Source organism: Maniola hyperantus, chromosome 11 (assembly GCF_902806685.2).
Source record: "Maniola hyperantus chromosome 11, iAphHyp1.2, whole genome shotgun sequence".
NCBI lineage: Eukaryota > Metazoa > Arthropoda > Insecta > Lepidoptera > Nymphalidae > Maniola > Maniola hyperantus.
In genome coordinates, this window is record NC_048546.1 from 7,661,074 (window position 1) to 7,685,109 (window position 24,036).

The following is a 24,036-nucleotide window of genomic DNA, read 5'->3' on the forward strand; positions in this document are numbered from 1 at the left end:
AAACCACGAATTTATACGTTTGTATTTTTCTCTCTCTGCATCGTATTCCTCATTGCTTGTGACCAATAAGAATTAATCACAAATAATTATTAGGAGTTTTAAATATACCTATATAACCGGCTGGACTTACGTGATACTCAGGTTAATATTAATGTTAGATTATAGGTACATTTATAATGGATATCACTATTTAAAAGATCGGTTTTCAAAATTTATTCGCAATATTTCCGTAGAAGTTTTAATGATTAACAGAGTAAATGAATAAACAATAGGTAGAAGTAAATAAAACTTGTAAAAGTTCAAAATGAAGTTCAAAATGCAGATAGAATGTAAATTTCTTTATAAAGAGTGGGGTATCCAATAAGAAAGGGTTTTTCAGAATTCTACCTGTAAGTGGGTCAAATGGGGGTTTGAAATTTATGTAGTCCACGTGGACGAAGTCGCGAGCATAAGCTAGTCTACATTATAAAATGGAATGCATCCTACACCAATGAAATAGAGCGTTATTGATTTAAAGTTCAAAATAAATAATTATTATTTTTATTTCAAAATCAATCTACTTATTCGTTTAATACTGAAATAATTTTGGAGCGATGTCGCTAATTATTTGACGGAGTCTACGCACACAAACAGAAAGGGGTGCCTCACACCGGTCAATATTGTTGGATTAACCGGCTTTATACAGCTGATGAATAATTGTGTCCACCCGACCCGGATTAAACCGCTTTCTGCTGATTTAATTGACAATCCCGATATCATTGTTAACCATTGATTGTATAAATGCGACATTACTAATCCGGTTAAAGTAAAAGCTCCGTTATGATAATTATTAGAATTAGATTAAATTGTAAGTAGGTAAGGCTTCGATCCCAAATTCCAATGTCGTCGGTCCAAAGTTTCTGAATTCAGTGTTCCGCTGTCCAAATTCTAATCCGACGAATCAAGGGAATCGGGAAGGGAACGCCTTGCCCACCCGCACAGCCCCTGCGCTGGGTTCAAGCGAGCGCGGGTGACGTGCGAGTGTACGGGGCATTCCTCGCCTCATACCCCGATTGCATCTCAACCTGTCGCGGACTATAGGTACCTACGTCAAAAATATGTAGTTGCTTATATATTTTTTAATTTTTTTTCATTGAAATATTACAATTTTTTTTTTTAAAGAATATTAGCCATGTTAAATGACTAATATTCCCATTTCCTCTCCAACTAAGCGTAGGGCTTGTGCTAGGAGTAGGTACGACAATAGTGCAACGGGCGGGGTTTGAACCGTCGACCTTTCGGTTTTCAGTCCACTCCTTTACCGGTTGAGCTATTGAGGCTCTATACAATAAAACTTAAAGCTAGCCTTATCTAACTTATATTGTGACCTTCATGGTCAAATAATTTTATGTGTATAGAATCCGAGCTATCGTATAATTAGTAGTCTAGGCTGTCTAGGTAGGGTGAACACTGATCGCAGAAAGCTCTAACTTTTCAAGTTAACTAACATATTTTAAATAAAAGTTAAGTTAACATGAGAGAGTGTCATTTTATCATTCAGTATGGACGGGCAAATGTCCATATTACCTATTTGCCATCTGTATATAAAGCCTATAGGAATTCTAGACATCTATAAATATATTGAAAGAGTACCTATATAATATATTAAAACATTAATTAAATGAAATGAGAATTTCTGATGCATTTTTGAGTTAAATTTTTACCTACTATATCATATTTTTATAGAAAAAAATACCTAAAATATGGGACTCTCTTTTTGGCGATAGAAGGACATATTAATTACTAGCTGACCCTGCGAACTTCGTTCCGCCTAACAGTCGATTCAAATTTTTTAATTTTTTTTAAAATATCAATTCACTATCAGAAATTCTAAAATCCCCACGATTTAGGACTTCAGTACTTTGCAGCATCAGGATTGAGGAGTTAGGATCCGAAGTTCAATGATGTAGCCTATGCTTGGTACCTAAAATAATTTTGCATCATCCGCAGTTCCTGAAACATTATAGTTTAGGAGTGCTGTACCCTACATCATCAGGGTTGAGGAGTTGAGACTTGAAGTCTGAGAATAAAGTCGTTGCTTGGTACCTACAATATGAATTCACTATGAACACTTCCTGAATCTTGATAACTCAGGCGGGCAGTAACCCTGCAGCATCAGGATTAAGGAGTTGAATCCAGAATTTTTTATGTGACCACCACGAAAACTTTTTTTGTTGATTTAAAAAAAATATTTACAAATCGGTCCAGAAACCTCGAAAAAATGGATGTAGAAAAAAGAACCACCTCATTTTTGACAGTCGGTTAAAAACCGATTACCTTGAAATATTTACGGAACAATTTTTAAAATATCCCCTTTCTAACAAAAAAAGAATGAATGAAATCGGACTACGCGTTAATGAATTACAACTCAGTATACATTTTAACTTTCATCCCCTCTCCTACGGGAACCATGCTGAATTTCGGGATAAAAAGTATTCTATATTCTTCCTCATAGTATGACCTCAAATCGTACCAAGTTTCATTGGAATCCATTCAGTAGTTTCAGCGTGATGCGCGGCCGTGATACAGACAGACAGACAGACAGACAGACAGACAGACAGACAGACAGACAGACAGATAGACAGACAGACAGATAAAAATGAAAAAAAATACAGTTTTGTGTTCAGTATCGATTATAGAGTGCCCTCAAAAAAAAAATTTCAAAATATCTTCAATGTACAGAATTTGACCTGTTACAGTTTTATTATAAGTATTGATATTGATGATGATGATAAACATTAGAAATTGATCTACCTAAGTTCTGTTCTAATATGATCTAGATTTTTTAATCAAACTTTTTCATGATCCAGTATTAAGTATAGACAAGCAGCCTGGCGTCGTTTTTATCGATAAGTTATTAGCGCCTGAGCTCTCAATCATGCCCGCCAGATTTCACGTTGAGTGATTGATTGATTCCATTTTTATATTATACTTATAAAAATTTATTGAGCGTAACGTTCTTATCGAGATTTTTGCTTTATAATAAAATCTGTCTTTTATCTTGGCCATTCAATTAAATCTAGTAGCTAATATGACAAATCTACCAACAAAATTAAGTCTGCTGTAGGCAGTCTCTTGCACGAGTGTACCAGGCTGTCGAGTCATGAGGCGCATAACATCTACCCCTCTTCGAGACAACCAAGCCCCTCTGACAAGAGTGTTACGACGAAGAAGTAGATACAGTATGACAAATCTGTTCAAATTACGAAACTTTGATACAACCACAATCTTTGGAATCAGTTTTTTATCTACTGCTAATGTTTACTATTAGCCCAATTCACCAGTTTTATCAAAGCAAGGTATAAATGAAATGATTGCGACGTTTCGAGGCCAAAGTTTATAAATGAAGCTTCACTGTCGACCTACTTGTAAACAAGTAACTTATTCCATCTGCCTATATTGAGATTCGCAAGCCCTTCCATTAATCACATAATTCTTCCACATAATATATTATTGTGATACAACTAATTAGTTTAAGGTGCGTTTTCGACTTAGGTAGGTACTATCACTAGGTAAGGTTAATACTATACAGTCATGGTTAAATTACTCGAAAACAATATATATAGCTAACGTTCGTTCAGTTATGAGTAGTACATTTATGAAATACTAGCTGATGCCCGCGACTTCGTTCGCGTGGATTTAGGTTTTTAAAAATCCTGTGGGAACTCTTAAATTTTCCGACATAAAAAGTAGCCTATGTCCTTCCCCAGGTTGCAAGCTACCTCTGTACTCAATTTCGCCAAAATCGGTTGACACACTTTCGCATTTATAATATTAGTATGGAAGTATGGATAACGTAAACCTGAATTTAAATTGACATTGTATAGGACAGTGTCTAAATATCGTGCTCCGGGGTGCTATAACGACCTTCCAAGGCACGGTGATAATGTAATTAATTAACCTGCCTTAGCAAACCTGTCTAACCTTACCCATTAATTAATTTAAGTCTTCTGTAAACAATATATTGAGAAGGCCGTAATATTTATTATATCTAGGTAGTATCATCGATTTACCGATTACGGAACCCTAAAAATAGCCAAGTGCGGAAAGAGGTTACACACGAAGGGTTCCCTACCATCATCATACAAGATATTGTACGGCGGCCATTTGGAAGTTCACCATCTTGATTTTTTATTATTTGTTGTTATGGCGGCAATAGAAATACTTACCGACATATTCTCTGAAAATTCAACTCTCTAACTATTAGGTACGGTTAATGATATACAGCCCGCTAACAGACAGACCGACGAACAGACGTACCGAGTACCGACGGTGGAGGCTTAGTAATAGGTCCGGTTGGACAGATGTCTACATCCTATAAAAAACTTACCTGCTAATAACATAATTATTATACATACCAATTACTGTTTAAGTTTATAATAAAGAATTTTTGTTAACATTGATAATAATAATCAATTCAAATTCCTTAGTTAATTTATGTAGGCCAACTTATAGCGTTTATGCTGTACCTACTCAAAACTCTATCACCGGTTCGGAAAAGAATTTGTATTGAGAAGAGTTACTCTATTTAAAACACAAAATGTTAGTTAACTAACGCTTACTGTACCTATTAACTAAACGTTTTTGTAACAAACTCCATCCATTGACGTTTCAATAAAATCAAAGCTTTTATGCTTTTAAGTAAATTATGGACAGCTTTCTTTACTTGTATAATTATTCCTATCGGCATGGAGTGTTGAGCAAAGCTTAAACGTCCATTATAAGCTTATGTTCATAGAATCGCAGCGCTTTAATTAAGAAGTTCGCTCTGTTTCGCATAAAACGGAATAGTAAGATAATTTTACGGCGAATGGCGATTGCAGATCAAAGACCGCTTTATTAACAGAGGGTTATTAATTCTAAAAGTGAAAACATTTACTTCCAAATGTGAATGTGCCTCTTCGTATTGGGGTCTGAAAACTTACCAAAAATAATGGTTTCATACAAGTCAGGCAAATCTATGTTGCGAATTTTAATGCTCAATTCCTTTTGAATCGAGTGAACTGGGAACATCAGAAATATCTTTGAGACTTTCGTCTTTCATGTATCATTAAATGCATAAATATTATGAAAATTAATGTTTGTGTGTTCGTTCGTTACCTGTGAGTTTATTTGATGAGTAGAAACTTCAGAAGTTGATTCACGGGAATAAGCTAGTATTCTATAAAATACTAGCTGATCCGCCCGGCTTCAGCTGGAATTTGATTAATATGATTCCACGAATACGATTCGACTATATTCATAATACTAGACCCCTCACCTATGTCAAGCAGTGGACGTCTATCGGTTGTTGATGATGATGATGATATTCACAATACAGGCAACACAATAATTTACAGTTATTTATAATGTTGGGTTTAAAAAAAACGTTACGTAGTCTCTTGCGCTACAGGTGATCGGTATATTTGAGGAACAGCGAGTGCATCAGTGTCCATAGTTGCGACAGGCTAAATGCAGCCGATCGTCAGACTGCAACAGGGATCTGCACTTTATACGATTGAATTTTTAATAGGGTCAGTTATTTCGGCGCGACCTGCCTAATTAGCTTTCGCAAATCGTCTGCTAGCCAGTGAGATGTTATATTCTTAGAGCGTGCGGCATCTTGGATTTCTAGAATAATATAATATTCGTTCTTAGCCATCCCCAAATCCTTGAAAATGACACCCATAATGAGAAAATGTCATATAGAGGCCATCTTGGATTTCAAGAATAATACCATATACTTATTCGTTCTCAGCCACCCCAATAACCACAAAAATGATACATTTAATGCGAAAATGACGAACTGGTCGGCGGCGGCGGCTATCTTGGATTTCAAACTATATGTAAAAAATAAATTTAAAGTAAAAACTTTTTAAAAACAAGCTTTTATTTAAGTACGCTAAAAATAAAATAAGCTATTCCTTTAAAACTTTTACTATCAACTTCTAACGTCATTACACAATGACTTATAATATGATTGTCGTGAGATTTACACGTGTAGATATGATCTGATTGATTTTGATTTTAATATTTTCAAACTAAGTAAATTCGAGTACCTACTTAAATCTCGCGAAAGCTTTTTATCATATAAATTATTGTATAATGACGTTAAAAGTTGATAGTAAAAGTTTGAAAATAAAAACTTGTTAAAAAAAAAGGTTTTTACTTTTAACTTTTTATTCATGAAAAAACTTTTAAGTAAATACGCGTTTTGTATTGAACACGCATGCAAAGTTTAGTTTTATTTTAATTAATTTTTAAACATGTTTTTATATTGCTTTTACTTGAAAGACATATTACTCGATTAATGATTACCTTGTAGAGAAAATTTAGTTTTATTTTAATTTTTGACATTTGTAATATTATTATTTAAATTGGTTTTTATATTGTGACTAAGTATTTAATGTGACTAATTTTATCAAAACTATGTTCACGTTGTTAGGTATATCATAACATATTGCATGCTAATAGGCAGAATTTGGCTGTACCTTTTTGTTTTGTAATATCTGCACTGTTTACCCATATTCGCAATAAAGAAATTTGAATTTGAATTTGAATTTGAATTTGAATTTGAAAATGTTTTTAAGTTCCAAGGTTACATCTTTATTAAAACGTTGTATAAAGCTTAAAGTAGCTTGTTGTACAATGTTTGCTGCTCCATAGGTATTATATAGGTATCTCAATGCAGGTAGCAGTTGAATCAGGTAGTCCGTACCTACTCTGTATAGTTAGGATTATCGAGCCAATTACGCTAATTAGCCAAGCCTGTCTGTCGTTAATGCCTTTTTACTGAATGCTCTGATGTATAACAGTCTAGTTCGATTTTATACTATTTTATGCCACTATATGTTAATGATGATTGATCAAAGAAATATTTTATGAAAAGTATAGGTATGAAAATTAGATAGGTATGACTGCTATGGAAATGGACTGTGAGTTGTGACAGAAGAACAGACAGTTAAACCATATATAATACCCAATATTAACATTCCTGAAGACATAACGATTGACACAGCAAGACAGACACGTGTATAATGCAACTCCTACAACATGTACCTAATACCAGGAACTGCATGAATGATGCTGAACACTGCATTCAAAGATATTATAAAATTCCGGACAGGCAAAGTAACGAAGCATAGTGGTATTTTAAAAAGTGAAGATAAACTCGTACTGTACTCGTACTCGATACTGGCGTCACCTTTGGGTAAGACCGTATGAGCATGTAAGGTACGAGCATGATTTTTTTTAAAAAAGAATATTAGCCATGTTAAATGACTAATATTCCCCTTTCCTCTCCAACTAAGCATCGAGCTTGTGCTAGGAGTAGGTACGACAATAGTGCAACGGGCGGGGTTTGAACCGTCGACCTTTTGGTTTTTCAGTCCACTCCTTTACCTGTTGAGCTATTGGGGCTCAAAATTTACGATTAATTATTTTAAGATTACCTCGTTACAAATCAATAGAAGTCGTTGACTGCGATAAGCACAAATAGGTGCTAAGTTGTTAGTATCTCCTAGCTCCTCCGACTGGCACATGAATAAAATTTGCGAGTAACATCATTGATCATCAATGGATTCTGCATAAGTGCAGAAAATACTCTCCGTTGATTTCGATGTTTTTGGATTCAGGAGCAACAAAACGCTTGGATGCTGCTCCCCCAGGTATTCACCGCAATATTGTGAGCAAACACAAATGACGGTGTAAATTTCAGCGAGATTTATTTTGAATAAGTTGCGAAGTTTGCAATATTCCCTCGCTCAGTTCAACAATAAATCGGGAACTCCCATTAGCCTCGATTTATTAACGTGGACTTTTTAAGAGGTAATGATCACCTTTTTGAATTAATATTACTTTTCATCCGATGCGGACCACATGTTAAGCTATACTTAATATAATTATTAAATAAATCATTTTTGTGGGGGTTGTTGATAATGATAGAAATGATAACTGATAATGTCCTTCGATAGCTCCTTTAATGATACTAATTGATAATTGATATGATAATGATAAGATGATGAGTGCGATTCGCGGCGCGGCCGGTGGTGCACTGTCTTTGTGAACTGCTAGGTGCCAGCACGAGGATTGCGTAAACTGCTGATGCCGCACAGTTCAGTGTTCGGTACACACAGTGTCCTGAACAATTTTAATGTTAAGTGTTATTAATGATATTAGGGTCGATGTTTATGGATCCTATAACTCTACACATTTTTACAAAAAATTGCAGAAACTTCATCTTTTGAGGCCATATCCAGTTCAAGTGCAAAATAATAATGAAGCTACTTACTGACAACAAAATTCAGTGGTCTCAACAAGACATGTTAGAGATTTATTTAAACTGCCTTAGGGCCGATTTCATCGACGTAAAATAAGTCTTATCCGAGATTAAATTTGATATTTTGGCGGGTTTTCAATACAAAAACTGTCATTACGCCCAATTTATTCCTCGGTTAAACGTCACTCTTGGTTGGTGAAATTGGCATTTAGAATAATAGTGCATAACATATACATAGACCAATAAGATCGTCATGCCAGGCCTAGCTAAAGCCTTTGTATAGGTAACCTAAAGCCAACGAGACGATTATCTAACGGGATAATGGATATAGTAGGACTCACGCGCTACTAACGCGATACACACACGCGCCACAAACAAGCCTAAGGTACACACGCCTTTACACATGCACCACATACGCCTTACATACGCTCCACAAACACGCCACAGACGCGCCACAAACGCCCCACACACGGACCACACACCACTCACGTGCCACACACGCGAAACAAACGCGCCATACACAGGCCATAAACGCGCCACACACGCGCCACAAACATGCCACAGTCGCCTTACATACGCTCCACACACGCGCTACACACGCCTTAAAAGTGCCCCGCAGGCACGCCACACATACTTTACACACGCTTCACACACGCGTCACACACGTCCTACACCAGTAGATAGGTACTGTTTTCTATTAGATATGTAATATGCATTTTAAGAGCACATTTTATGAAACTTTCGTCGTAAACCACAGCTCAGCAGGAAATTTAATAATCTCGATTAGATTTGCGGTTGGAATACGTTAAAAGGAAATAGCTACAATCTATGGTTTTTAAAATAGCTTTTCCAGGGAAAAATATTCGTTTTACTAAACTTTATAGAATGTACATCTTCATTTTCTGGCTAGGCATCTTTTAAACGATAAACTTAAAGTAACCCATTAGATAATATTATTGTTGTACCACCGCAAGATACTTATCTAAGTACCTACTCAAAATGTGTGTGAAAGATTTTACCGCATCGATAGGTCAGATCGAAGACTGGAAGGAGGGCGGTTCCTAGGGTCTTCTGGACGTATTATATGCTCGTTTTTGTATTCACGCTTACACGCACGCTACACTTAGCGCATCAATAAATCGAATGCGCGTGCACGCGCTCATTCCACCGAGTTTGCTTGAACCAGAGGATGGATTCCGACAAGAAACGACTCGCGCGTATACAAGCTTAAAAGCGCGTCTACACTTGTACTAGAAGCGCTGTGACAAAAAGCGCACGTACGCAAAAAAAAAGTTTTATAAATAGCGCCATAGAATGGTCAATTAAATAGTCTTTGAGTTGAACGTCGAAAAGTACTTACGTCTTTTCAGTTGAAACAATGGTAAGTAAATAAAAAAAATCGAATGAACGCTCTGCAGTGTAGCGAAATATTCGCCGAGTTCAACGGGCCTGTTCAATAAAACGGCAGTATTTTAAAAATTTAATACAAACCTCTAAGGAGTGAGCGTTCGCCAAAGCGCGTACTCTCTGCACCGTATTTACAGGAATTTATGATTTCATTTGGTGTCGCATATTTCAGCGATGTGCCATTTGCATCGGAATGGCCGCGGTCCGTATTGGATTTTCCTTGTATTACTTACACGCCTACGATGTGCATTAAATAATGAAAATTGATTTCTTTATTTCTGCTCATAAAAATGAAAGGTCACGTAAAATATTACGTAAAACTGCTTTACCAAAAATTTAAAAACTAACAAAAATGCTAGTTGCATAAATCCTACTAACATTATAAATGCGAAAGTGTGGATGTTTGGACGTTTGTTACTCAATCACGCAAAAACTGCTAGACGGATTTGGCTGAATTTGGAATGGAGCTAGATTACACCCTGGATTAATACAAAGGCTACTTTTTATCCCGGAAAATCAAAGAGTTCCCGCGGGATTTTGAAAAATGTAAATCCACGCGGACGAAGTCGCGGGCATCAGCTAGTAAAATATAAATAATTTTATGTAATTATTAGTAATAAGAATAGAGTTGCATTTTTAGGCCTACAAATAATTTGAGCAAAGGATCTACTTAGTCTTTTTGATTAAGTAGATCTACTCTAGTAGTAGCTACTCTTTTAAAATCTGACCACTTTGCTAAATTGATTTTTTCAAAAATCCTAGTTTTCAAGGTTTCGGATATCATGCAATTTTTTTTAATAAAATGTAACTAAAGTATGCAAATTACATTTTATTATAAAAATTATGTTACAATATTAAGTCTGTTGCCGACAAAATAAGTCGTTACATTTTTAATTAACTTTCCGTAGGTACCGTTATTTATGCTGTAATAACTTTCATTACTTATTTTTAATATTTTTGTCCAGGTTGTTTCCCGTAGAACAAAAGAACAGATTAAATCTGTTTACTACTACGGTGAGATTGGTGAGCCAAATGTATTGTTTTATAAAGTTTTAATAAAGTAAAAATTGATGAAAAATTGTTATAAAAGAGTTTGATTTTTGATATTGTGCCATACTAGTTCGAATTTCAAAATACAGAAAAGGAATTTGCACTGTTCGTAAAAAACAACCCTGGTAATGTGCCGCCATTTTTTGAAACATGCTCATAGATATCGCAAGGTCCATTCTTTTAGTAAACGGGTTGTACGTAAATCCATTTTAAATATCTTAGTCTGTGTTCAGATATTTATTCTGAGTCTGTGTTGCTACGCGTAGGAAGGTATGTATCACGCACACAAGTGTACGAATTTGTAATGAGCTTTGCCTATCTGGAGTTTTATAATACCTACCTATCTCTGGTTAAAAAGAAGAGTAGAAAGTAATATTGTATTAATAAATAAGAACAATAGAGCTTAAGCTTCAGTTGCCCTCAAGAACAACTGAACTTTAAGGTACAGGAAAAGGTACAGTATTCACATACTGTACCTTTAACCATCTTATGCTGTTGGATTCAGGTGGCGCAGGACAGTGGTGCGTGGAAGTCCCTACAAGACAAGTTGCTACGAATTATTATTTTTATAACGCTCGCTGGTTGAAACAGCAGTTCAAAAACCAACCAATGTGAAATGAATTTGATGGCTTTCATTTAATGATCAATGAGTTAGTGAACCACCCCGCTGGTTTTAAAACATTGTAGTTGTAGTTAGGTCCAAAAATATAATTGCAGAAAAACGTGGAAACTCAGTGAACTGGCCAACAAAAGAAAAGCGGCAATTCCTTGAACCGTAATTTCTGTAGCAATCTTAACGAGCTTTGTGCATCTATTGTTGCCGTCCCGATGCTCGTTTTGCACAAACGCAGCGGCGGGCAACCTGTTGTGAAATTTTTTAATTAAGTGTGGGGGAGTTGTAGTGTAGCTCTCTCTATTCTTTGATATTGCTAGTTTCCCCGTTGTAAAGCTGTTATTACTACACGGTTATAACTTTATTTTTCTGGTTTTAACTGCTTGTTACAAACAAGGTCGTGTCCTTACAACTTATAGGGAAGAAAATGGACTTTTTAGTTGCGTAATTACTGTGACCCATTTAGTCTTGCCTTTATAAGAGTTAAAAACAAGCGTTTAAGCTTGCTTACATTTACGTACAGCTTGTGGAGTGTCATTTTTAAAGCAGAGTCGTTAAAGTGCAACGTGCTTCTAGGTAGTTTAAAAATAGTAAAAGAAAGAAACGAAACATTCATTTAAAAAAATTGTGCCACACATCATAATAGGTTACTTATACCTAAGAGTCCGGCGCTTCTTCCACTTGAGCATTTAAGTCAAAATGCCTCAAGCAGGAAGCTTATAAAATAATGCTTAAGTATTCAGTTTTCTTGCTAGTTTTTCAGAGCCAGGCTTATGGACTTTCTTAATAGATTAACCTCTGTTTCCTCAGTTTCTCACTTGGTGTAAAATGCATTATTTTCTACATATTTGCAGTTTTCAATAAGTAAATTTCTAATATAGGTGTGTAATAGGTGTAATATGTAATTTCCATGTCATATACGTCCCATCGTTTAAAGATTCTGAAGCGTTCTACCCACACGTCTCTTGCTCTAAATATTTAAAAACTACTCACCATCTTGATAACCCTTTTAACATTTAAACTCCCTTGAGTGAGGTGAGATGTCGGGACAGGAGTAGGTACGGTTGGCATCAGAATTCGAGTAGCAATTCCGCAAAACTATTGCATCAAAACCCAGTCGCACTTATAACCCTTTTCTATAAACAGGCCACACTTAGAATTGCAAGCGAATTCGATATTTAAGGTGCTAAACGAGTTTTGGCCTTTGACTTTATGTGGAATGAACGTAGGCACAAGTATGAAATGCGTAAAGTCTGAGTGACACTGACCAAAATGTAGATGAATTATTAACATAATAATGTTAGACTAGCTGTTGATTAGGACTTCGTACAGATCTAGGGTTTTAAAAGTACCGTGGAACTCATTGATTTTCCGGGATAAAAATAGCCTATGTCACTCTCCAGGTCTTTAACTGGTATATACATATATGCATGCAGAAAATTACGTTGATACGTTGCTGCTCCGTTGCGGCGTGATTGAAGGACTAACCACCAGGTGAGATTGCAGTCGAGGGCTAACTTGGATCTGAATTAGTGATTGGTCAAACTTGTCATTTTTCTAATTGATAGTCTATGGCCAGCAGTGGACGAAGACCTTGGATATGGATGGATGAATCGCAAACAGAGTGTTTGATAGATTGACTATGATTTGAATGTTGAATGTCATATCGAATAGACACTTTGATTGAAGTAAGATTAAGAACATTCAATGATCAATGAATCATATTTTTTAGGTCTGCCAAACACCGCCGTGGCCAAAAAATGGCGAAGCGCGTTGCGATAGCCCGGATATTGGCGGGCCCGAGGCGCCGGAAGCGCCGCCATTACCGTAACTCACGTGTGACTGCAGTACGGCGTCACGTGCTCACTAATTTATGCGCCCACGCGCCGATTCATGGCTTTGACCTGATACTTTAGGTTCAGAGGACTCTGACTATGTTAAAAAACTTACAATAGTCTATATTTTCAGATTTTATAATTATTACCTAAACATACTACGTATAATAAATATTATAAATACGGAAGTGTGTCTGTCTTCCATTTAACCGGTTTTGACGAAATTTGGTAGGTCCTAGGGAGACTTTTATCCCGGAAAAACAAAGAATTTCCGCGAGAATTTGAAAAACCTAAATCCAACTGAACGTAGTTGTAGACATCATCTATTTGATACAGTGTTGCAGTGGCAGCTTGCATTCTAGGAAGGCGCAGCTATTTTTTTATCACGGAAAATCCCACGTGATTTTTCAAAAACCTCGTGGGAGTTATCTAAATCCACGCGGACGAAGTCGCATATATAGATATTGTCATCTAATACTTACTTAAACTTAATATTTTAATATGTGAAAATAAATCAATTTGGCACAGTCATTTTCAGCACCTTGCATCTAGGAGATACTTTTCGTGAAAAACAAAGAAGAATTTTAAAATAGTCGTTAAAGTCGCAGGTACCTACAGAGTATTATCTATGTATCAGTATCAGTCGATTACCTTGTGATTTGACATAACTTAGTAAAAATTTAATATAATGATAGTATTTTAATGGAGCTATTTCATATTTTATCATCATTATTAATTTAAACTGAGTCTGAACTCAGAACTAAAGAAAGCCAAGTGATGTTGAAAGCCCAATGCCGGAAAATGGCGAGGCAAGTAGTTACATAAGCTCTTCAGTGGCCCTACCGCGGTTGTTTGACAGCTACAATGTCACGATCGCAATCATCTCTGATTGGTTAATGCTCGCTCACTATTGGCCACAATGCATTGTTGCTCATTGTTGCAACAAGAACCGCACAAATTCAGCCAATCAGAACAATTGAGATTGTAATAATGATTGATGCAGGTTTTAGACAATCGCCCCGCTGAGCTTTCATATAATTTGTTATTAAATAATTATGCTAAAAATAAAAAAATATGATATTTATAAAAGAAAATTTCTTTCTTCGATTCGCATATTTTCATTAATAGGTACTAGCTGATGCCTGCGATTTTGTCCGCGCAGATTTAGATTTTTAAAAATCTCGTGGGAACTCCTTTATTTTCTGGGATAAAATGGATAGCCCATGTCACCCTCTAGGTCTTTTACTGTATCCATGTAAAAAATCACGTCGATCCGTTGCACCTTTGCGACGTGATTGAAGGACAAACCAACAATCAAAAACACTCGCATTTATAATATGGGTAGTGATCTATTTGGCATATTTGCTGTTTCTCAAATGGCAATAATTTGGAGGACTCTAATAGCAGTTAAGTTAATTAAGTAGGTGCGCAACGACGTGACGTTGATGTTATTGATGAGAGCCGGGTTCGACAGCTTTACGAACCCTCTCGTATTAGAAGTAGGTTAGCATATGAATAATTAATTCGTATTACTTGTAGGTAAGTATAAGTAATGATTTATGTCAGGAACTCCAGATTCATTTATTTCATGTAGGACTTGCTAGTATCCATTATACTGCGTCTGAGAGCACTAATTAATACATACATCGTCATAAACGTATCACCGGCTCATTACTGAACACGAGTCTCCTCTCAGAATGAGAAGGGTTTGGCCATAGTTCACCACCCTGGCTAAGTACGGATTGGCAGACTTTACATGTACACCTTTGAGAACATTATGGAGAACTCTCAGGTTTCAGGCTAGGTTATAACTTATAGCAAGTGATATTCAATTGCTTAAAACGCACATAGCTCCGAAAAGTTAGAGGTGTTTGCCCGGAATCGAACCCCTGATCCCCTGAACATGAGGTCGAACGTCTTAAAACCACTAGGCTGTCACCGTTTCATTAATAAATACACACTTCATTACAATTTTATTGGATTGTATCGTTTTTGTATATTTTTAGGCTAGGCTCTAAAGGCTTCAATCAACAATGACACTAGTACTTATACTTTATTGTTCGAAGACCGTAGTGCATCCGTTTCAATTTATCGTAGAACACATTTGTATGTAAGATACGGTAACTTTACAAACTCCGTAAATAAACTGAAAGCACAAAAATATTCATGCGAAGTTGTTTTCACATGACTCCGTTATAGGATGTGATATCTCCTCGCTTGGGTTCACAAGGGGGCTTCAGTCTGTTTTATAAATGTCAGTGTTCGAGGTTTCACTCCAAATGTGACGGCCGCATGCTATGTCTTAGGGCCCTTGTATACGTGCCACTACTAGCGTTACAAAATTCTACGTAAACGTGGTAGGTAGGTCCTATCACACATACCCACGACATTTTGCACGACTGTCGCGACGTTTAGTCAATACCGACTACAACGCGGCCACAAACACAACAACTCGCAGCACTCGCACGCAAGTAGCCGACCACATCCTGACAACCATCAACCTTACTATTCTTAGTAAGTGGCTGTGATAATGTATCTTGAGGAGACCATTCACAAACGATGACTGCCTGGCGACCTGGCTGTGGTGTAGTCCGTGTGATTAGACCTTTATTGTACGGTTTGGAGTTCCAAAACACTATTTTTAGGTCTTGGTATGGCACTGGCAGTTGGTAACATTTTTATTTTATTCCATGAGTTTTTGAGCTGGATTGCCCTTGTAGAAAACCCTTGCCTTTTAAATTAAAGGCTTCGACTACGAACCCGAGGTGAGACGGTTGCATACCCAACACGACTTCTAGGAGATGTAATAAAAGGATAAAATATAATATATAATATGACTTATCCCTTTTCCGCTCCAACTAAGCGTACAACCTGTGCTAGGAGTAGGTACGACAGAAGTAGGTACAGCGGGTGGGGTTTGAATGGCCCTCCTTTCGGATTTAAGTCCGCCCCTTTAACTGTTGAGCTATTGAGGCTCTAGCTGAGGATGGAGCTACACCAGCGATATATAAATGTGAGCTACACACTGCGGAGCGTGGTGGAACCGTGTCGTCACTTTCCCGTATGTTTGTTTCCCATAGCTTCTTATATTACAAATATCTTCTGTATTACAGTTCACTTTAGTACACTCACTCATCAGTGTGACATTCTGCCGCACTATAATTGTCTAGTCTAACTTTTAATCCAACAAGCGGCGATGTTTAACAAGATAATCTCACTCACATTGTCACCTGCAGTTTGGTGATAACTATTCAGTAGGCATTGCAGCATTCAGTAGGCATATATCAGTGTAGGTACTACATAAGCCTAATGTCAGTTTGGATGATGCCCATCAGTTGTTATGTGACTAACTAGGTTACGTTATTTTGATGCTGTAGTCGACTTCTAGCGTAGTAGTAGTGATCATTAAAATAATAGTGTGGTTCGCGCCACGTGACAGGTTGAGATGGCAATCGGGGTATGAGGCGGGTGGACGCCCCGCACACGCGCACGTTATGGGCCGCGCTATTCCGCATCGGGTTAGCGCGAGGGCTGTGCGGGTGTGCGGGGCGTTCCCACCCCGATTGCCATCTCGACCTGTCGCGCCTCGACCTGTCATGTTGGTATATTTTGTAAAAGTTTTAATTCTTATTTGAAATTATACTCGAAGTCTATTGTAGAAGGGATAAAAGAAAAAATAGGAGAAAGACAAAAAACATAACATTATAATTATATAACATAAAGGGGTGATGTTTCACATCACACTTTATATTTACATACCTTTACAGTATCAGTGTCGGTTAATTCGATAGTAACACGGTGTAATTCTGTTACGGTATGTTTGTCGGGTGTAAACGCGTTATGCGAGTGAGAGCTGGAAGTACTGGCATACATAATACATGAAGCTACGGATTGTTGTAAAGCACTTCTGGCTGACATCACGTATAATAATAATATTAATCCTTGAAATTAGGGACTTCTTTTTAAATTTTATTAAAGCCTTTTATACCTATTTTATTTTATGTCTAGTTTAAATATTTTACTTACCATTTATTTATAGTAGAGCATTACCTATTTACACGGGAAAACAATTGTTTCCATGTAAATTGTATATTAAGGTAAATAAAGCAGCGTTTAATTTTGTTATCATAATACACTCACTTCACTCTAGTCCGCTGGTACGCGTCAACCCTAAGTTACATAGATTCAAGGTCTACAGGGTATTATGTTTTTTAGTGACAGAGTGACATAAAAAACTTGGAAATAAATTAATGTTTTTTAATTTACAGATCGATTCTGAACTCAATATATTGATGGTGGAGAAAAAGTAACTCTGCATAGATATCTCCTCTTAAGGCCTTTACCTCGAGTTGAAAGATTTTTATAATGTAACTTAATTAAATTAATAAAAATTATTGTAGACTGCAATGATAAACGCTATAACAGCTACTGGTTATTTTTATTATTTTATTATTGAAAATAGGAAAGGTAGACTGAATATCATTCTTTATTCAAATACCAGCAGTAACGCTATCTGCTGATATGCCCCAACTTAGCTTTGCCAGCATGCTTATTTCCGTTCGACCTGTCGCGCTCGACGCTGTTCAGGAATACGCGACGACCCAGACATGTTCACTTTACCGACAACCCAAATGCAAGCCTTGACAGCTAGGCTTGCCAACTGTTAAAAGCCATTTTCGGGATTTTCAGCTCGATATCCTGGAGCTTGCTACTTGAGCATATTTCATAAGATACACTGTAAATTTTATAACGCGTAAAAAATTAGGCTTGTGCTTGACGACAATCACGCTTAATAAAAAGCAAGTCTAGGATGGAGCGAGCTTGCCTAGAATATACCTACCTATTTAAGGTATTTAGATTGAAGGTGACAGGAAACATGAACGCCGGAAGGGTTGGTGGTTCCTATCAAACCGTTCAGCAAAAATATTTCGTACTAGTAGATTGGATGTCGACCACGTAAGGGTGCCAACTGCAAACTTTCACGGTTTCGCGCGGTTCTGTGGTTTAACAGTGAAGGACTGTTTGCTCCCTGCCTGCTACCGTTAGTCTGAAAGCATGTAATACGAGTTCTTGGTGGGTCATACTCCTGTAATAACGTATCCCGTATAATTCAAACTGGTTGGTAACCTGTAAGGGTGGCGCCATTTGTAAGGGTGGTAAATTGGGCGGAATAGAAATATACCCGGATACGGAATAATCTACCACCTTACAAAGATTAGAGGAAAAAAAAAAAATAATTTTACTTACTTGATCTATCTACCTAGTAAAGAATAGAAGCTAGCCGTCGACTCCCTTGTAATGTATATGAGGTGTTATAAATGAAATTTGCTAGATGTTAGGCAAAATGGTTTTTAATGTAACTTTTACCGGGGTCGCTTAATACATAGTGATGGCTAATAATGCTTAGTTATTATAGCTTAATGCCAAGACTTAATTTAGATACATTAGAATGCCTTAGGTAGATAGTACATAAAATCTATGTTTTAAATCTAAGATGCCATTGGCATGGAATAGACAATGACACAGTAAAATTCATAAAATTGTTTCAAAATAAAAGCTCAGTAGTAAAGACAGGGTTCTTACTGTACACATACACTAAGAAGGTTCACTAAACTGTTCCAGGATACAAACATTTGCTTACTTGTAGGTGCGAAGACTGCAATGTAGCTGGACGGCATCGGCCAAGATCCAAAACTCAATTTAACTTGATTCTTCACAACCGAAATGTTTCCTTACAAAGATTTTCACCAAGTCTTATCCATAGAAATTAAGTTGCCAACGTGAATGTGCAAAAGAAATAAATACGAAAACCGAAAACTAAAAACGGAAACGCAAACGGAAAACGGAAACGGAAACGCAAACGGAAACCCTGTAACAAAGAAAAACAAGATTATAATTTGTGCTGTGTGAAAATTTCGACACGTGGAATTTTCCCGATCAAACACAACTCACCTATTGAACTCCTGGCCACCAATGGTTTTCAGGAGTCCCCCACAACCCATTATCCTCATTTATTTGGGAAGGTAAAATAACTGGAACTGAAAGGGAAAATCATGAAATTAGGATTTTCTCTAACCAAACCGCCATTTTGTCGAATCCACATTACTTGATTTTTCACTCACCATAATTGATGAAACATTGAAATACGTTAGGAGGATTAAATTTATAACTATTGTATTTTCCCAGGCGAAGCCATGGGCGAAAAAAAATGAGATTTTCCTGGAACGAAAAAAATTCGTCTTCACATGTTGACTCCAGAAAAATTCTGAATCTCACCAATCGGTGTTGCCAGACGCAACCCGAGTGTGGCCGCTCTCATTTAGATTGATCATGAAGCCAATTCATTTTTGAATATTTGCGGAACCTAAGGATATATTATAAGAACCGTTTTGTTAATGACTTAACAATAAACAAATGATATTATGGTTTTATTTAATTATTTTTGTTTTATTTTTACGACAATTGACAACGAAGCAAACGCCATCTATTGTGGCTCGAATGAACTCTGAACATCGACCCACGCGTAGTTCTGCACCTTGATGCTAGGTGGCACCAACATACTTTGAACAAAATTGATTTTTATTAAAAGCGAAACGCTAGTTAGTAGTTCAAAATTTACAACGTCACAATACTTCCCCTCCTACGAAAAGGTTCAACAGGTTGAACCACGCTGCCCTCAGCGTCATCCAACAACTACTAACAATTTGCCTGAAACAAACAAACAAAAAAACACAGAAGTTACGCGTGAATGCACATCTACTACTAACAAGGAAAATTGTCTAACAAAATAAATATGCTGAAAACAGTGTAAGGTTTTATACATTATACTTAACTACACAACCCTAACTTCTAAAAAGAATATATACAAAAAAACTTCATGGTGTCTAAGACACTTGAGTGGAAACATCTTGGCATCATTCTTCAGCTGACTGATAGAATGCGTCTAGGCCTACGGTGGTTCACTCTTTTAAACTACCATCGTAATATTTGTTACTCAACAAATACGGAAAATCTGGTTGTGAACGGGTCCATCTGATATGGCAACCGTTCTCTATCCCATTCGGAAAAATAAAACCGAATCAAAATCGGAATATGAGAAAAAAAAACGAAATAACTCTCCTAGAAAATAGATCTCGGAACAGAATCGGAAAAATAACAGAAATGATCCATTATCTAGAAGGAAAACGAAAACAAAACACAAAACCCCCCCTTTTCGTTATCCCCAAAGTACGATATTTGCATTTTTACTTTCTCTACCGGTTGGTCTACCACAAGCATTCCAATCATCACATATTCATCCCTACATACATCCACTACATTCCTCCTCAACTGAACCATGGTAATGTAACTGTTAACTCAGAACATCACTACACTCATTCAAATTCCTAATTGAATATTGATAACTTAAATATTCAAACAGTTTAGACCAAACTAAGTAATGGCAAATATCTACTTCTTAATATCCTTAATATGCCAAGTGCCTATTGGGTGGTTGTCAGCTACTCTAACTAGTTCGTAAACCAAAGGTGACAAAACCTTGACAACCCTGCACTTTTCATACTTAGGTGCCAGCTTAGCTGCGAAAAAATTTGTAGCGTCGCTTTGTGGATAGGTCTTTTTCCACACTATGTCCCCAACAGAATAGCTTGCAGACCTACGCCTTAAGTTGTAATGCGTTGCATACTCTGCATGAGCCTGAAACAAATTTCTCCTAACCTGACCAAATATGTCCTCCAAAGATCCAAACTTTCCTGCGTATTCCTCCCTTGGAATTCCGGCCTCGTACTCCTTATCCGTGTCCTTATAGAAGGAACCATTTAAAACCGGTTCTCTAGCGTGGACAAGGAAGAACGGGGAGAATCCAGTGGATTCATTAACCGCACTGTTTATGGCGAACTGGACCTTGTACAGGTTTTCGTCCCAGGACCTGTGGTTATCTTTCACAAAAGCGGCTACAGCAGTCATAACAACCTTATTGTACCTCTCAACAAGGTTAACTTGCGGAGTGTACAGTGGTGTGTAGTGTAATTTCGGAATATTATAACGCTTAATGAGATTACGGAATTCAGATCCTGTAAATTGGGACCCATTGTCCACAATCACAGTCTCTGGAACACTATGGTTCAAAAATACAAAATTCTCTAGCGCTTTAACAACAGCGGCACCTGTGGCACGCCGTAACGGAAACAACATTGTATATTTCGAAAAACAACACGTCACCACAAAAAGAAATGTAAATCCTGATTTAGACCTAGGCAAAGGTCCGACTAAATCAGCCGAAATGACCTGAAAAGGTCTCTCGCAGACTTTAGGCTTCCCTAGCAGACCTGGAGTGGCTGATGTCGTGTGTTTATACGCAGAGCAAGTATCACAATTCTTAACGTACTCAACCACGTCCTTATACATACCACGCCAAAAATATCTGAGGGATAATCTGCGATGAGTTTTGAACACACCAAAATGACCTGCAGTTGCATCTGCATGGTTTTGTTGCATAATTCTAAGGATGTCGTTCTTGTGGACTACCTCTTTCCAGTCGAACTCACTGAGAAGCTGGTATTTACATTTACTGTAACGATATAGTTTATCGTTCAAAATACAAAAATTCGGAAAATTTGCTGGATTGATTTTACAGCCATTAAATGTTTTGTCATACCAGTCATCTACCAAAACTTGTTGACTAGAGTTATCATTACGATCACCAACTACATCTACGTGTATGAGTCTCGACAAGGTATCCGGAACTACATTATCACAACCCTTCCTATGTTCGATAACAAAATTATACTGTGATAATCTACAACCCCATCTGGCGAGTCGTCCTGAGGGATTTTCTAAATTTAAGAACCACTTTAGGGATGCATGGTCTGTGATAATTATGACTGGCTTGGAACCAAAATAAGCCTGAAATTTCTCCACTGCAAAAATCACAGCTAGAGCCTCGCGTTCCGTCGCGCTGTAATTCCTTTCGTTTTTATTTAGGCTCCTACTGACATACGCAATGGGATGATCGCAACCATCGGTTTCTTGCGTCAGCATACCGCCAACACCATATGCAGAAGCATCACAATGTATTTTGAATGGTTTTTCAAAATTCGGTACCGCAAGAACAGGTGCGGTTACCAACGCATTCTTCAATGTATTAAATGCTACCTCTGCCTGTTCGCTCCACTCAAATTTAGGTGCGTTCTTTCCTTTACTCGTTAGTCTATTGAGTGGTGCAGCGATGGTTGAAAAATTCCTAATAAAGCGCCTGTACCAAGAACAAGTGCCTAGGAAAATCTTTACCTCCTGTGCAGTTTTTGGGGTCGGAAAGTTCAAAACTGCGGCAACTTTTCCAGGATCTGTGCGTAAACCAAATTCATCCACTATATACCCTAAATATTTCAAAGAGTTTCGAAAAAAATTACATTTATCAAAATTTATGGATAGTTGAGCCATTTTTAGTTTATCCAGAACTCTGTTTAATAAAATTAAATGGGTTTCAAAATCAGCAGAACAAATAACAATATCATCTATATAACAAAATACTATTCCATTTTCAATATCACTACAAAAATTTTGATTAAATAACTGGTCCATTAACCTCTGCTGTCGTGCTGGTGCACCGCATAGGCCAAACGGCATGACTTTAAATTTGAATAACCCTCTACCAGGAACTGTAAAACTGGTTTTTTCCTGAGAGTCGTTAGCTAATGGAATTTGCCAGAAACTTGAACTTAAATCAATCGATGATAAAAACCTTGCCTCTTTCAAGCTATCTAGAATTTGTGGAATGTACGGTATTGAGTATGAATCCCCCTTTGTCACTGAATTTAATTTCCTGCAATCTAGGCAAAATCTCCAGTCTCCATTTGCCTTTTTCACTAAAATTGCTGGGTTATTCCAAGGGCTTTCACTCGGAGTAACTACGTCCATTTCCAGCATCCTATCTAACTCTTTACTTAAAGCTTCCTTCTTTTCGGGAGAAAGTGGATATTGTTTTATTTTTATTGGCAAGGCATCACCGGTGTCAATAACATGTTCAATTAATTTTGTTCTACCCAATCCAATTTTCTCTGAAGAAATATCTAAAAATTTATTTACTACAGACTGGGCTAATTCTTTCTGTTGAGATGATAAGTTTTCAAAAGAAGTGATGGTATGAATTTGTTTATTATCAATCGCACAAATATTGTAAAATTGAGAAGGTGCCTTAATTAATTCTAAATTATCAAAAATGCCAGGGGCTAACTGAAATGTTTTCCAAAAGTCACAGCCAAAAATAACATCCGCTATTATAGAGGGTACTACAAAAAAATTTTATTATGTGAGTTACGGAATTATAAGTAATCGGAATAAACATATAACCCATGCAATCAAGTTTGTCTCCATTTGCCACTGAAAATGTGGTATCAATACTGCTATGCAGTTTATAACCGAATCTCAAAAAAACCTTGTGCGCCTGGTTACCCAAAATTGACGCGCAAGCACCGGAATCTAGTAAACCTGTAATCTCAAAACCGTCAACAAAAACCTTTAAATGTGGCCTAAAGTCTCGTTTATCCACTGAATACAGAACTGTGTCAGGTAAAAGGGATGTTTTGTTGTTAATGACCAAGTTCGTTACTTGTGTCTCTGCACAGTTCTTACTAATTAGTTTTTTGAATTTTTGTCCGGAGCGGGTTTACTAGTCGCCTTTTTACTACAACTTGGACATGTCTTTACTGTAAAGTTCTGACGTCCACACGAAAAACATCTAATAAATTTCGGAACTGTCCTGCAAAATTTAAAGGAATGGTTACCCTTGCCGCACTTGTAACATAGTTGTTTATTTGTTTTCGTAAAATCAGTGC